Source organism: Phascolarctos cinereus, unplaced genomic scaffold, assembly GCF_003287225.1.
Source record: "Phascolarctos cinereus isolate Bilbo 61053 unplaced genomic scaffold, phaCin_HiC Scaffold_2;HRSCAF=192, whole genome shotgun sequence".
In the NCBI taxonomy this organism is placed as follows: domain Eukaryota; kingdom Metazoa; phylum Chordata; class Mammalia; order Diprotodontia; family Phascolarctidae; genus Phascolarctos; species Phascolarctos cinereus.
The window spans coordinates 94,775,248-94,781,247 of record NW_027555625.1 but is presented as its reverse complement, the minus strand read 5'-3'; the positions used below and the strand labels follow the sequence as shown (position 1 = coordinate 94,781,247).

Here is a 6,000-nt window from a genome sequence, read left to right as displayed (position 1 = left end):
TGATAATAATAGCCAACATTTATATAGTACTTATTATATGCAGACATGGTGCTAAGCACTTTACAATTATTATCTCGTTTGATCCTCACAACAACCCTGGGAGGTAGGTGCTATTATTATCTCTATTCTACAGATGAAGAAACAGGCAAATAGAGGTTAAATGACTTGCCCAGGGTCACAGAGCTAGTGTCTGAAGCAGGATTTGAACTCAGGCCTTCCTGACTCCAGGCATGGTAATGTATGCTGCAATGTCATCCAAGTAATATGAGGAGTTGGACTAAAGATTCCTAGCCATCATAGTCTGAGATGTAAATTAGAACATAATATTAGTTTTAATTTAGCATTTAATTATATTCTGTTTTACATGGTTCTATATTTCATGTATGTTGGTCTTTTCTCTCCAACTAGACTCTGAGAACATTGAGGGTAAGGGACTATGCCTTTTTTTTTTTTTTATATCCACCATACTACTTGGTTACATGGTAAATACTCAGAATGAGGTTTGTATAAAGAATTGTTGTGAGGTCCAGATGAGATAATGTATATCGAGTACCATCTAAGTGTGAAGAGTTTGGTCACCTAGCATGATAGGAGCAATGTCCTAACCCTCACCCCCAAGCAAATGTATTAAGTTTTTCCTTAAAAGGTATTGAGCAGTCCTTGAGACTTGATTGGCTCAGGAGACTACCAAATGGCTTCTAGGGGTGGGGAACCTGAGGCCTTCTGTGAAGTTTGGATTCAGTCAAAGGGTCGCACTTGATCACCTAGAGGGTCACAGGCAGCCTTGAGGCTGCAGATTGCCCACCCCTGTAGGCTATTGAGATCACTTGCTGTTCTCCTGAGGATCAAACCCCTGTGAGGAGTTCCAGGCATTCTGATGTTTGGCCAATCACAATGGGCAACTTGACCAAGGGAACTTCTCTTAGCTCAGTCAACTTGGTATCCTAAGTGCCTATCCTCGTTGAAAATCCTTCTGCTATGGCAGGTAAATCACCGTTTGTTAACTGTTGAATGACCTATGTCTCATTTAGTTCTAACGTATCAAACATAAACCCCCAGGGGATTGGCTGGAGTGAAGTTTAATCTAGATCACCAAAGGATGATTTTTTCTACCACAGCAACTTTTAAAGATGGTAGAGGGTTCAAGTTAGAAGGAAGCACTTAAAGTATTGAAAGCTATAGTGTATCTATATAAAAGTGTGTGTATTTCATTGAGGAAAAAGAGAAAACAGGAGACATTCAAATGTAGTGAACAATTCATACCAATACCAAAAGAAATACCATCATACAGCAGTGAGAACAGCCTGGGTCAATCACTAAATCATAGATTGAGAGCTGGAAAGGAAGTTAATGGTCATCTGGTCCAATGCCTTCATTTTAGGGATGAGAAAACCAAGGCCCAGAGAGGTAAAATGATTTGCTAAAGGTCATCTAGCAAGTAAATAGCAGAGACAGAAGTGGAATTCAAACCCAGGACCTTTGATTACAAATCCAATGCTCTTTCCATTGCATGAAGTAGCACCGATGATATTCTATTCTCAGATATGGAAACCAGGCAGGTCCGGGTTCATCTGCCAAAATGAAGAGGGAAAAAAGTACATATGTATGTATTTATATTCATGTCTCAGCTGCCAGACCATAAAGCATGTAAGAAAATGGAGACTGATTTGGCTGTCCCAGTTGCCTAGGCAATTCAGGACTTTGTAAATATAGCTCTGTTGGGTAGTTCTGGGTCTGAGACAAGAGAAAGATTTGGGTCTTTAGGGAAACATGCTGTGGCACTCAAGAGCCCTCTCATCTCTGAAGCACAGCAAGGTCTTCCTCCCATTAGCCTTGATTGGGACCACTGGGTACAGAGCTGGACTCCAGTCTGTGGGATTGTGTGTGGGATGACTCCTTAACCATGGATCCTGAAGAGTAGCAGAAGGGATGGGGGGGAGGGGAGAGAAAGAAAGCTACCCAGCCAAATTTTGGAAGCCAACTCATTCCAATGCAAACACATGAGAATGAGAAGACAGGAAAGCAAGAGTCATCATTCTGACAATTACCTTTTTCTCTGTCCTCTCTCTCCACTGTCTCTTCCTCTCCCTTTCTTCCCTAGATCTATGATCTGAGGTACAGCTGATATTGGGGTTTTGAGATTCTACTTCTTTTACTCAGGGACAGCAGCTCTACAAATCAGGACATTATAATCTGTGGTGCTCAGTCTGGTTTGCAATAAAATGAAGTAGGAAAAGAAGGTTTGGTTGATTGACTTTTAGAACTTCAAAGCCCTGGCGAAGCAGGTAGCTCCTTGCAACAAGTTACCCATAGGGCCATATGCCTAGCAGACTTTGCCCCAGGAGCCCATGTTGCCAGAAGCCTATGATGCGTTCTTTGGACAATATAAAAGAAAAAAGGATTTCTACCCTAGAGTTAGAACCTAGCTGGTTAGAAAAGATGCAAATGCAAAAATTACATGAAAACAATTCTATGGCAACATATCAGTCAGTCAATAAATACTATTGCATATACAATAAATCCTATTGTATATCAGTCAAACAATAAATACTATCAATAAATACTCAATACTATAAATACTTTATTGAATAGCCCACACAGGACACTCCATTTCCCATCTCTATCTTTTACCTCTCATTTCCGAAAAGTACTCCCTCTGTACTATAGCCTTTTGGAATCCCTAGTATTTATTGCTTCTGCGCAAAGGAAGTATTCAGCAATTAAATGAATGGCAGGTCCTTCCTCCTATGCATGTAAAAGCATGTCTAGGACAAGGCACCCTTAACAAAAGGTCTTACCCTTACCTGGGTTTTGTACTCCCTCCAGATGTGCTAAAAAGGGCCAGGAGTAGTGTGAATGAAAGAAATGGGTATGTGAAAGCTTTGGACTTAACCAAATGTGAGATCAAATAATTATACTCAGGGTGATAACAGAACTGGAAGACCCATGGCAACCCTGTAGAATTCTACTACCCCTCTTTCTACCAAGAATACCGCACACTCTTTAAGAGCATTATTAAAAACAGCAGCTACTGGGAGTGCTTAGGAACAACCATAGGGAAATAAATAACTTGGAATGTTTTCATTTGAAAATATCAAAAGGAGTCTGGACCACATTATAGCCTAATTGACTACATATTTCCATGAGCAAAGATGAAGCTATATTTTACTCATTTTACCAACAGGGATTCTGGCCACAGTGCCTTTAATCCTGGTTACTAGGTTTAAAAAAGTGACTGGCCCACAGAATTTTAGCCTGACATAAATCTTAGTAGCCAAACCCCTAATACAACAAAAGAATGTAATCCTACCCTGATGCTGACACATCTGGGATGACAATATAACCTAATTATAGTGATTATATGTGGGCAGCCCCACAGTACCTTTATTTAGATCTGTGTGTGCTGATAAAGAAGCATGCTAATTTATTTAACTTGAGAAGGTAAGGCCAGGCTATTTGAACAACAAACTATGAAGATGGAACATATGTGAACAGAGTAGCTGGGTGGAGGTTAAATAAAATTTATAAGCAAGTAAATGTGACACATATTTAATGATATGTGTAATCGTTATTGTGCTGCATGGTAATTAGACATAAATGGGAAGACATTCATGCAAATGAAAATAATTTTTTTTTTTTGCACTGCCAACCCAAGCATATTTGCTGTCAAGTGGAGGAACGGATCAGCTTTGGAGTCTTTGCATGGAAAGAAGTTTCAGTAGTCCCCTGCCAATAGGAGGAGCTACTGCTACTTCCCTTTCTCCTCTCAGGCCTACTCCACCTTAACTCAAAATGGGTCTTGGAAAACCATTTCCTTCCCCTTTCCAGTTCCCATTACCTGGAAAGAGGTGAAACTATGAGATAGGTCTCCCAGAGCTTGTTCAAAGCCCATAAGAGGGAGACCTTGGTCTCAAAACAGCTGTTTGCCCTGGACCTCAAGCTAAAAGTGGGCTTGAAATTTAAAAGTATTACTGTTCAACTATGGGGCAAGAATATTTGAATGGGTTCACCAGATTAGACAGCTATTGTAAAGGTCCTAAAAAAAAAGCCTTTTTTTCTTTCCATAATTAGTATATTTGCCCAGGAAAAAAACTAGAAAAGCATTTATGCGAAATTAAAAAGTTAAAAAAATTCAAACCATATTCTCTCTCTCACACTCTCTCTCTCTCTCTCTCTCTCTCTCTCTCTCTCTCTCTCTCTCTCTTCTCTCCCTCTCCCTCTTTCTCTCCCTCCTCTGACACTAATCGGCCATGAGACCTCAGGCAAATCATTTGATCTCTTAGTGCCATAGGCAACTCTCTAAGACTTTAAATTGCAAAACAGTTGGTAGAGAGATTTCCTTCCCTGGTAATTCCCTACACCAATGAAATCCCAGATCTGGACCCCAAAATTACTCCTTTCATGTATATTCATTTGTTCCATTTGGCCCCAGAGGGCAGCACTAATGTATGGAAGTTACTCAGAGAAAAGTGAGGCTTGATATCAAGGAACATTTCCTACTAATTAGAACTGTCCAAAGTGCATTGGGCTGCCTGTGGAAGTGCTGGGCTATTCCGAAGATGACCACCTGTTGGGTATGGCGTAGTGGAGATTCCGTTCGTGTATGAGACAGCTAGGAAGTACAATGGATAGAGCACCAGGCTGGAGTCAGGACCACACAAGATCAAATTCTCAGAGCCTTACTAGCTTCCCCTAGTGACCTTGGGTGAGTCACAACCTCTGTTGGCCTCAGTTTCCTCATCTCTAAAAGGGGGGCAATGATAGCACTTACCTTTCAGGATTGTTGTGAAGATTCATATTTAGTATGGTGGCTGGTAGGTGCTAGATAAACCTTTATTAATAATAAAGCTGAACTAGATGGCTGCTGAGATCCCTTCCAATTCTCAAATTCTATGATTCTGCAAAACAAAACAAAAAACCATTATTGTTTGGATCTCCAAAGCCAGAAGTGGCCCAGGAGTCTCTGGAACTCAGAGAGTCCTTCTAACACTTTCCCTATGTGGATGGACAGACTGAATTGCCTTGAGTGATTACAGATCCCTTTCAGGAGACTCTGCAGTGTTTTGGGACTTGATGTAATTAACACAATGTGACTGTAAACAGTATTATTTGGAGGACCTCACCATCTATAGGGAATTTCTCCTTGACCTGGGCTTTGTGCCAAATCTCCTGCATCACAGTGGTGAATGCTAAAAAATGTTCAACACTATGAACATGTACCTCTCTGTTTTATGTCTCACCTGATGTTTATCATCAGAGTCATTAAACAGTGTTATTTCTGTTGTTATATATTCTAAGGACATCTTACTATAAAAGGGCCTGTAAGGCAGGGCTTTGTTCTACCAAATCTAATACTTTTTTGTAATCAACAAACAATAGACATGATAGGATTTTGTGTTCTCTGTATCTTTTAGTTATTTGTGAGAAAGTAATGATGTGATCCATGTTTCAATACTGTCGACAAAAACCTACTTGTTTCCTACAGATCTCCACATTATACCTTCAGTTTTACATTCAATTCATGTGTAAATGACCTTCATAGAGATTTTGTACAGATAGGAAAATAGGCATACAGGTGGGTAGTTACGTATGTTCTTTGGTCTCCCCTTTTTGGGTGATTAATAAGGATCAGTATTTTTCCATGACTTTGGTATCTTCCTTCCTTCAGATATCTTGTATATTGCTCCCTCGATGCCCTTATAAATGCATCATCTCTAGCACAGATCTCTATTTCTTATCTCTTTGATAAGTACCTCAGGGACTGTGGTGTGAGCATCCAAGTAGGATGGTTCCACTATCCTTAATGGAAAAGCAAAAGTTTGCTGAAATCCTTTTTGCAAATCATTTCCATTTTTCTTCCATTTGTAGTTCTTTTCTTTTCTTCACCCCTTGAATGCCCTTGGGATGACTTTGCTTACTTGAATATCTTGCTGAGCTTTTTAAAAATTATTTTAGACTGTGAATGAACTCTTGAAAGCAGGGACTGTCTTTTCCCTTTCA

At 40.0% G+C, this 6,000-nt stretch overlaps 1 long non-coding RNA gene across 2 annotated transcripts in view; it reads right to left on the bottom strand.

The window, feature by feature from the left end:
* Positions 1 to 1,267: 1,267 nt before the first annotated feature.
* The window catches only part of LOC144455595 (uncharacterized), a 43,381-nt gene continuing 38,648 nt past the window's right edge, over positions 1,268 to 6,000 (bottom strand). For both annotated transcript variants that reach the window (XR_013484313.1, XR_013484314.1), the window contains exons 2-3: positions 4,772 to 4,898; positions 1,268 to 1,571 (exon numbers count right to left, since the gene is read on the bottom strand). This is a non-coding gene — a long non-coding RNA (uncharacterized LOC144455595). The remainder of the gene's footprint in view (positions 1,572 to 4,771; positions 4,899 to 6,000) is intronic.